This window comes from Physcomitrium patens, chromosome 19 (assembly GCF_059467195.1).
Source record: "Physcomitrium patens ecotype Gransden chromosome 19, ASM5946719v1, whole genome shotgun sequence".
Lineage (NCBI taxonomy): Eukaryota > Viridiplantae > Streptophyta > Bryopsida > Funariales > Funariaceae > Physcomitrium > Physcomitrium patens.
The window spans coordinates 10,209,576-10,220,841 of NC_143428.1; positions in this window are offsets into that span (position 1 = coordinate 10,209,576).

An 11,266-nucleotide genomic window follows, 5' to 3' on the forward strand; every position below is an offset into this window, starting at 1 on the left:
TTGTGCAACTTCACATCTTTGACTACCTTTGATTTAGGAGGGTGCTTAAGCTTCATATCATTGCCCTAAGGAATGATTTTTTCTTTTTTAAAAAGATACTTTAAGAATAAGTTAATAATCCATAGATAGTATATTTTACAAGTTGGTGAGAAATGTAAAACCAAGCATGTATAAGATAAGTTTAAAATACAATAATACAAAAGAATAGTAATTCAAAGAAGATTAGATTTGGATCATACCAAAGAAACTTACATAAGGAGATTATTATAAGAAAATATTCAAATTATTTAACATATTTAATTTCTAAAGTTAAATATTTAATATTAAAAATTTATAATATATAGATTGAGATTATACATGTATTTTCAATTTTTTGACAGTCTAATTTTTTAATTTTGACTTGACATACCTTCTTCTTTCTGAAGTTTAATATTCCAATAGTATAATACTTTTTTCTTCAAGATCTTAATTTGTAAGATATAGCTGCTTTGACTTTGATTTTAGGATTTTGACCTTTGCATAAAAGATTTAGTAATTTAGGATTTAAAGTTACATGAGCATGCCTAATTTTCTTGGCATCTTTAATTTTTAATTTTGACTTGACCAATTATAAATCCCACTGAAATATCTCATTTGGTGGAGTTATTATAAAAAAAGTTTTAATATTATTTAGATATAAAATACTAACATTAAAAATCTTATTTAATAATCTAAGTATTTATTAGGATTTAGAAGGTTTTATAAATTAGAAGAGTCTTGTTAAGCAAAAAGTCATTAAAGTCTTAATAAGTCTTAGAAGCAATTATTGTAGATAATTTAGAATATTTTCTTTAATTGTAATAAATTGTGTCTAGTTTTTAAAATCAATTTCTTACATGGTCTTCTATTCATTTGTATTATCTATTGATATCTTGTAAATGTTACCTAGTAAATAAAAAGAAATATGGAAAAGAAAATTAATATTACTTTTAGTAATTTATAAAAAAACAGAATATTTTAGTTGGTTTAAAATTGATTTTATTGCTATGATAAAACATCTCAGTAGAATATAGTAGCCTTAAATTTATGTTAGCATCTTAGAAACATTACTGAATTCTTAAGAATTTTTGAAAACTAGGATAAAAGTTTAAAATTTAGTAGTTTTGGATTTTGGATTTTGAAAGTAGAATTTAGAATTTAAGATTTAGGATTTATGACTAAAGATTAAGGATTACATGGGTGTCTTTGGTTTTTTGACCTCTTTATTTTTTGATTTTGACTTGACTTATTCTTTCATATTTGGTGTCTATAATTCCAATAGTATAAATAACTTATTATACAAGTTCTTAGTTTGCAAGATATAGTAATTTTGACTTGGACTTTAGGATTTTGACTTTTATTATAAAAGGATTTTAAAAATGTTTAACAATGCTATTTGGTGCATTTTAGAATTGCGTATTGTAAATATGTGTTTGAATTATTCTAGAAGTAAATAGATTTGTAGAAATTAAGGATTTGACCATGTTGAATTTTGAATTGACTTTATAAATGAACAAGATTTTATAAAATTTGATTTAACCTAATCTGTTATTTTAAATATCTACAAATCTAGTTGAAGACTTAGAATACTCTATAAGTTTTTCAATTATTAAATATAAGACTTTTTACTTGGTTATTTTATTCATTTATTTATTTTTAAATTAAATTTAAATTTATTCATTTTTTTATTTTTATTCTTTTGATCCTAATAGCATCTTCATTATCTTCATTAAGTCTATAATATAAGAAATATGAGGTTTTTAAAATTACAAAATAATTCTTTATATAATATATAAAAATAAATAAACAAATAATATTTAAATATGTTCATACTATAAAAATAATATATTTATTTTTAATTATTATTATTTTTTAAAACTAATTTTTAAATATATTAAAGATATAAAAGACTTAAAATAATAAATTCTATATTTTAAGCCTATGTAATGAATTGTACATGTTCATGCAAATTTGTATTATATTCTCTAATGAAGTAGTGAGTTTTTTCAGTATGATCTTCATACATTCTTTTTTCCTTCAAGTATCTACCACCATTAATCTTTTTTAACATTATTTTGTCTTTATTTTTTCCTACTATCATATTATAAAGAAAATAATATTCATTGTGAAGATGAGGTGTCAATTACTTGTGTCATCTTTGCTCTACTTCAATTCATTTTGGAATAAGCTATAGATTGGTCCAAATGGTAGTTGAGCTCCTTCTTGTAGATCAACTGTACAATCGTAGGATCGATGCTTTGAAAGAATAGCTACATTCATCTTTTGAAAAATATCTTAGAAATCTTGATATTGGCTAGAAATATTATTTGATATCTTTTTACCATAAAAAATGGGTGTCTAAGTCAAAATTATTATATCTTGCAAATTAAAAACTTGTATAGTAAGTTATTTATATTATTTAATTGCTACTTTTAGAGAAATAGTTTCATGAATAACATCTCCAAAAGACAAAAAAATGACCATCTACAACTTCTATACATACGGATTTAGTTTTCTTGACTGAAAATATTTCTTATTTCTTAACAAAGTCTTGTTTATAAAATAGGCCAAAGCTCCTCAATCTAATAATGTAAAGACTTTATGATTTTTAGGGCCTAAATACACATCTATTGTAAAACAAGGTGAGGGACCTAAGGAGAGAATAGGATCTTTATTAAATGTTGCATATGATTCTAGCTGCACAATCACTATAGTAGTTGGAAAAACTTATTTTTTGATACATTGTTTTCTTTGGCAATCATGATCATCATTTTGTGATTGTATTGCTTCTTTGAAGAATATTGAGTAGTGAGATTAACTTCTCTATAATATAAACACAATTTTTTTTAATGATGAATCTTTTCTTTTTCAATGAAGAATTTAAAACATATTGTATTAATTTGTATTGATTTTGGCCTTGATAAATAAGTTTCTAAAAACTTAGGAACTATCATCATTACTTGACTTTTTCTTCTCTAGCCAAGTCTTTGTTCTTCACACCTTTCAAATGATCAATTATTGTATGCAATGGCTTGAGCAATAAATTATTTCAAAGTTTTTGCTTTTGATATTATCAATAATAAATCTTTGGCGTTATCTTTTAATCTATATCAAAATTAATTGATAAAGGCTTTGTCATTCTAGTCCATGTCATAAGCAAGGTTTTGGAATTCAATAACATATATGATAGGTGACTGTGATTCTTATTGTAACAATAAGAGCATGATTTCTACTACTCTTTTTTGATTACTATCTCAAAATGTAACTATAAACACTTCTAGGAATAAATTCAAATCAAGAAAGAGCACTTCCAAATAGAAATGCGCCTATAAATCCAACTTGAGTAAATTCACCAAGTTATTGGAAGAGATATAACTTTAGATAATACTTGACTTGTTATAAAAATATTCAAAATTTTGATTTCATTCCATCAAACTTATTGAATATACTAATCCATATCTCCATCACACCTATAAAAGCAAAAATTCTTAGATTTTGTTGTGAGATCAATCTACTTGCTTCCTTCAACTACTTAATTTCTTGCTATAGATTCTAAACTTCTTCCATAGGTATAAAATTAGTATTTCTATAGTTGGCACTTGTGATGCATGAAATTTTCACTCTAAGAGTATTAATAAGTTCATGAAGATCTATGATAGTTGCAAATCTATTCTTATTTCTACCAAATGTTGCATCTATGATTTTTCCTTCTATTTCAAATAACTTAACAAATTTACAAGTCAAATTAGAGGAGGATAAATTTTAATTTCTAATAACAAATGAAAATTTCTACAAAGAGGGATAATTTATTTTCTATAAGAAAAAAATTGATGTTAAAAAATTAAATAGTTTATTTAAAGGTAGATAATCTACAACCTTCAAAATACAACAATAGAAGTGGAATAATCCATACACTTTTAAAATAAGAAAAGAACAATAAATTAGCATACTTATCAAATTGTTAATAATATGAACCTTAAAGCATTAAAATGTCAATACACTCTTGTGTCACTCAAAAAGATTAAAAAATTACTCAAAGATGATATAATATTAAATTAAAATGGCTATTGCCAAAGACAAGAAGAGTAGAAAGTCTTAAAACAAGACTAAGAATTAGAAAGGTATAGACAAGAATAAAGAAGGCTTTACTCTTGCCTCCATGTATACTGTTAATTAGAAGCTACATGGCAATGTCCTATAAGACCTCCAAAATGTGTTAGACTTTGCAAGATACATATTTTAAATTGTACGGCAAGTTTTCTATATGTGTGCCACATAATTAACTTATTTCACAAGCTACCAATACGTGGTTAATTAGTTGACTAAGTTTCTAATCTATCAATCAACTACAAATACATGTAAAGTCAAAATAGTATCTATGAATCTTCTAAGAAGCATCTTTAGAAAATATTATGAAATAAATTTTCTTTTATCAACTTTTACTTAATCATATAGGTAAATATTAGAATAAATATGTATGTCCATGGCAAAAAGTCTTGTGGTGAAATTAAGATGTTCCACATTTTTTTTTATTTATGAAATATTGATATTTTGGCTTTGATTTTAAAAAAAAATTATAAATTGATACTACTTCTTAATTTTAATATTTTTACTTATTTTTGTATTTTTAGAATTTTTAAAAATTTATATTCTTTTTGAAATTTCACATCTTATAAACTTTGGCTTAATTTATTTTCTTTATATTTAGAATTTTTAATATTCAAGATATAAATAATTTTTTTTACAATTTTTAAATTTAAGAAATATAAAAAATTTTGACTTGGACTTTAGGATTTTTATTTTTAGCATACATGGATTTTTAAGAGTTTTGAAAATATTATTTTGTGTATTTAAGAGTTGAAATTTCTAACTTTATATTTGAATTACTTTCAAAGTATATATGATTGTAAATATTAAGGTTTTTATTATCTTAATTTTTGAATTGAAAAAAAAGTTAAAAATAATATAATATTCAGACTTTTTACAAAATAAAAATAAAATATATAATTTGTGTAAATATATGTTTATTTTGTGGTTAAAAAATATTATAGTTAGATTATTTTTTAAATAGATTATAGATACAAATGTCTTAAAATCATTCAATTTATATTCTAATCCTATGCAATAGATAGTAGAACATATTTAGAATTTATGGTTTTAGGATTGAAAAAAAACATTTAGTTTATAAGTCAATGCAACATTAGATCAAATTTTTGATACTTGCAATTAATATTCTTTAGTTGGTTGCCATTTTTGGCCTCCACAAATGTCACCTTTTTAGGGAAATTTAATTGTAAAAATAGATAATCTAGAAGATTATAATGGAATTTATAATGACAAATTTATTTCTAATATTATACTATTTAAAACCTTATATTATTCTTAAATTAAGTTTAATAATAAAAATATATTCTTGTAGATATTAAAAAATATTTATATATACTAATTTATATTTTATATATAATAACTCCAAAAATTATATTTTAATAATAAATTATTTTTTCATTTATATTTTTATTATTAGCCTTTGTATAATCTATATATTTTAATTAATTTATGAATGTATTATATTTCAAAATATTTGCTTCTAATTACCTTAATATAATTATTACTTACAAAATATCATTGACATATATATTTACTACATAATTATATATATGATTAAGTAGGAGTTAATAAAAGTAGATTAATTTCATAATAACTTTTAGAAAAGCTTTCTAAAAGCTTTATAGATGCTACTTTGATTTTATATGTGTTTGAAATTAATTGGTAGGCTAGAAACTTAGTCAACAAATTAGCCATGTCACACATGTGTTAGTAGCTTATGGAACAAGTTAACTATGTGGTGTACATATAGATAACTTACCTTGCAAGTTAAGTCAAATATCTAGAAAAATCAACACATGTTGGAGGTCCTATAGAACATTGCCATGTAGCTATTAATTAGAGAATATATATGGAGACAAGAATGAAGCTTTTTTTACTCTTTTCAATGCCTTTCTATTCTTTAGTCTTGTTTCAAGACTTTCTAATCTTCTTGTCTTTCACAATTGCTATTTTAATTTAATACTATATCATCTTTGAGTGATTTTTTAATCTTCTTGAGTAATATAAGAATATATTGACCTTTTAATTCTTTGAGATTGATATCTTTGATCTAAAATATTTAATGATATTTATTTATCTAAAATATAAGATAATATTTTTAATTTAATTAAGTTCTTATGATAATTATCTATAGATATCAAAACATGTTTAATAGAAATTTGACATATTATTTTTGGCCTTCATGGCTTAGCAAGTTTGTATTATTAAACAAAAAATATCATTCTTAATATTTATACAACTTTATCACCTTTCTTATTAGGACTTTGAGATTACATTTTTATAAGATCTTTTTTTTAAAAAAACAAAATAGATAATAGATTTAGACTTATTTTTCTTTAACTTAGACACATTAAGTGTATTATCATTAAGTCCAAGTATTTAATAGGAATCTTATATTAAATAAAATCATATATTTTAGCAATAGATGTATATATTTTAATTGATTGTAGTACATATTTGTACAACTATTTATATAAAGAAAAGAATTTGGCTTATTTTCTAAAAATATTGATATATATTATATATTTTTCAAGTTAATTGCATCATATTTTATTATTTAGAGTATCAAGTTTATTAAAAGCAAATTATTCTATAAAAATTCTTGATTTCAATAAATATATCTAAAAATATATATACTTAAAAAAATAATATAAAGTGGCAAAGTTACAATACATGAAACCAAAGCAAAGGCCACATACAATAAATTGTTGAGAATTAATGTATTTCTTCACAAAATAAAATTTTAGTAGGAATTACAAATAAAAAGTCTAATTAAAGTAAAAAAAATACTAAACAATTTTTTCTCCTTCCATTAAAAATTCATACTACACTTAACTTTACTCGATGATAATTTATTCATTGTTGAGCAAAAGTTTTATCATTATTTTTAATAAAATAAAATAACAAAATGTATAGCCTTTTATTGAGTTAAAAATACTTTATATCCTTTAAGAACTTAATAGATAGAGAATTTCATAGAATAGTATATATGACATTCATTCAAATCTATCAAAATAAATTGAGAGAAATATTGAGAAAGTAACTAAAATTATAATTGGTTTAAATCAAAGACTTTTCTTACTTTATTATTGAAGCTTTTATTTATTTCTAATAAATCTTTGCAAGTTTGTCAATGCCACTTCCTTCACCTTGCTATTGCCACATAAAAGTGATAGAAGTTGATTTTATATTGAGTACACTAATGGTTAAAAGATAATTCATTTTTTTTCTCTTTGTAGTAAATATTCTAAAACTTCTTATTACATTTTTAATGTAAACTTCTTCAAAGGTAATTATGACTAATGATATGGATTGATACACTATCTATCTCATACTAGTCACGAAAAAATAAAATAATAATTTATACAAAAATGTATATTTTATATGTATTTGAAATAAATGATGAGTCGAAAATATAATGTGTAATAAATAAAGCATTGAAATAGATCCAACTAAGTAATATACTATTGATGCCAACTAATAATTAGTAGAAATATTAACAATAATATTGATAATACCTTTAGAATGAAGCCAAAGCATATGATATCTTATCCTTTTTGATACTTATTTTACATATTTTATGCAATGGAGTTTGCATATATAAAAAATAAATTAATATAAAAATAAAAATATTATATATTTTATAATTATATTTTTTATCAAAAAAAAAGAAAATTATAATATTAATTCTTTATTCAAAGAATGAAAGATTTCTTATAATAAAATAATAATAAAATGATAAATTAAAGTCTCAAATACTTCTTTAATTATTTGAAAAAATTGTACTTCAAATTTTAAATCAAATGGAGTAATATCTTTTATTCACAAATAATTTTAAAGTTTTTTATTCTTTTAAATTCATCCTCATAATGCTAGAATGTCTTAATTTTCAAACTACATGTGGTTGTCATCTTTTTGGTTTCAAGTTGTGATTGATTGTAATTCAAGTTCCTAACTAGCTAATTGATTAATAAACTTTTTTACTTTAGGCTTCAAATCTTAATATATTTGTCATTGCTCTTACAATAGAGTGCTTTAGAAATACTACATTAGGATACAATGATCATGTTGTGGTATTTGAACATCTAAAATCAAGTCCATATTTTAGAGGTGTGAAATCAAGGATACAATTGGTTTTGAATTTTACTTGAATTAAAGCTGTTTTTTTTTTTTTTTTTTTTTTTTTTTTTTTTAAATTTTTTTAATTTTTTTATTATGAGATTATTTTGATGGAATGTGGTTTGTAGAATGTTTTTAATGTAATAAATGCAACTAATTTGAGAGTTGACATCATGCAAAAATTCTATGGATACAATAAGCATTAAAATTTTGGTATAACAATGGCCACTTTTAACATCCACGCATTCTTGCACCAATGGAATACATGTTTCCATCAAAATTTTATTTCTCACATGGATGATGACCACTAGTCAATCTCATTTTTATTGGCAATATGACTAGATCCTAATAAACAAAGCCTTACTTGGCATCTCCTATTGTTACATGTCTTGCCTTATAATTGTTAAAGTCTCCATGCGTTTCTTTTGTATAGATGTCTATAGATTGTGGTGTTATTTTTTTTGATGTAAGTAATGTTGTTGTTATTGAGGTGGTTGATAAATATTCCTTTGCTTTATCTACTTTCTTCAAAAGATAGCTAGTTCTTTAAAACTTGCTTAAATGAAGGAGTGGATTGCTAAGGATATAATGGATTGGATGGATTATAGTATGAATGTAAGTATTTGAAAATAACATCCTCAAAGCAAATTTGATTTGTTGCTTGAGATTACAACAAAATTAGATGGGGTTTTTAGATCAATAAAAAATTGATTTATGCATATTTGTTAGTAAGAATTTCTATTGTAGCTTGGCTTTAGTTGCAAAGTCACATGCTTTGTTGAAGTATTGCATAGCTTCTAAACTTGGTTATGTATTAAGAGTTCTTTTTAGATTTATACTTGATTAATTTATACTATTTTTTCTATTTTTTTTGAATTGGCCATATAGAACTTTGTTGTGGATTAATATTTATAATATTCATAATATGATAAAGTCTTATTAATTACAAATAATTTCTATGATTTATTTGAAGTCGTAATTGCTTGTTTACATACTTGAAAATATGTATTGTATTGAATTATTCCAAAAATCATATAAATTATATATAATAAATGAAATAAAGTTAACAAAAATACATGTCTTTTGTATTACAATCAAGTTATAAATTATAATATGAAATAAATTTTTTAAAGATAGATAAATAAATATGAATTAAAATAATTAATAATATATATATTTGTAGATTTTTGATATAAATTGTAATATAAAAAATATTTTATGTCTTAAAAAATAATTTTAGTAATAATTCAATAATAAAAATGTGATCTTATTTTAAATTATAGTATTAGATTTTATGGTAGTTTTCTTTATTTTTGACATTGAAGTCTTGATTTTTTTAGAATGTCATATTCAAGAGAGTATAAACATGTTGATATAGCATTAATATTAGATGTGATATTAAATTGTAATATTTTTTTAGATTTTAGACTCAGAACCTTTTATAGAATGTTATTTTTGCTTATAAGGTTAGTTTTAGATAGTATAATATATAATTGATTAATTTTTTTTGCCAAATTATATCTTCTTCTTTTCTTATTCTTTCATTTGGATTGTATTCATGATTGCTATTATTTTTTGTATTGTATGCACTTTTAATACCTCTATTATGAAACATATCTTTCTAATAGTAAATAAGATATCTTCATTATTTGATTATCATATAATATTTAATAGCTCAAATTAATATTTAAAATTTAATGGTGGAAAATTAAGCATATATTTGGAATGAAAAATGTATAAATTTGTATATTCAAGGTCAAAGTGATTTGGTCATAATGTAAATATGTGTATTATACTTTTAAAATTAATATAAAGAAATTAGATAATATTTTAGGATATATATATATATATATATATATGTATGTATATATATTTATCTTTATGGTTTTTAAAATTTTTTTATATATGAATAGAATTACTAAATTATAAAAGATATATGAATTATTTAATTAATAATTTATTTATTTTATATTATTTTTTTAAAAATATAATAATAATATAAATCTTCTTAATATTCATTATTATTTTTTTAAATATTATAGAATTATATTTTAAATTTTAAATTTAATATCACATTATTTATTTTGAATTATATATGAAAGACTTATAAACATCAATTAAGACTATTAAATAATTTTAAAAAAGATGAATATTATGCTTTTAAGTGTATATTGGAATTATACCTTGTAGTTTATTAAATTAATGGTGGTTTAGTTGTGACACTTAATGATTTTTGAACAATAGGTATAAAATTTTACCAACTTGAAATATCTTAGATAATAAAGATGAACATATATTTTTTTGAAAGCTTCAACTAAGAAAAAAATTCTTAAATAATCTTTAAAATTCAAAGCTTTATTAGTAATTCTTATATTAATGTATTTGATAAAAAAAAAGTATATTTGTTTCAAACTTTAAGTAAATTAGGAGCCTTGATTGAAGAGTATTGCAAAAAAGATTGACTTCAAGTTATAGTGATGCAAATCAATAATAAAAAAGCTTTTAGAGAACTTCTTTTAGATTTGGATAATTATTTTGAAACTCTTTTTGATATCTCTAAATGGCATTATCTTCATTAAATTGAAGAACATTGAGATTAAAAGATATACCATATATTTTTTAATATCTATTGATGAAGTTGATCAAGACTTGTTATCATTGTATTTAAAGATTAATGATATTATATTATAACAACAATATGCAAGTGAGGATGTTACATTTTTTTATTATTTTATAGAATGGTGTTGTAATATAAAATTTTATATCATATATAAATTAGATTAAGATTATAAAATGTATTAAGTTCTTAATATATTTTTTTATTTATTAAATAAAATTTTTAAAAAGAAATAAAAAACAATTGACAAAAAAAATGTTTGAATTTTTCATAGAATAAGGGAAGTTCTTATTTACAATGTTGGAAATTATACTACAAATTGCAATTGGAATTTATTATATGCATGACATAAAGATAACATATTATAACCTAAAATTTACTAAAATTAATCTAGATTTAATAAAT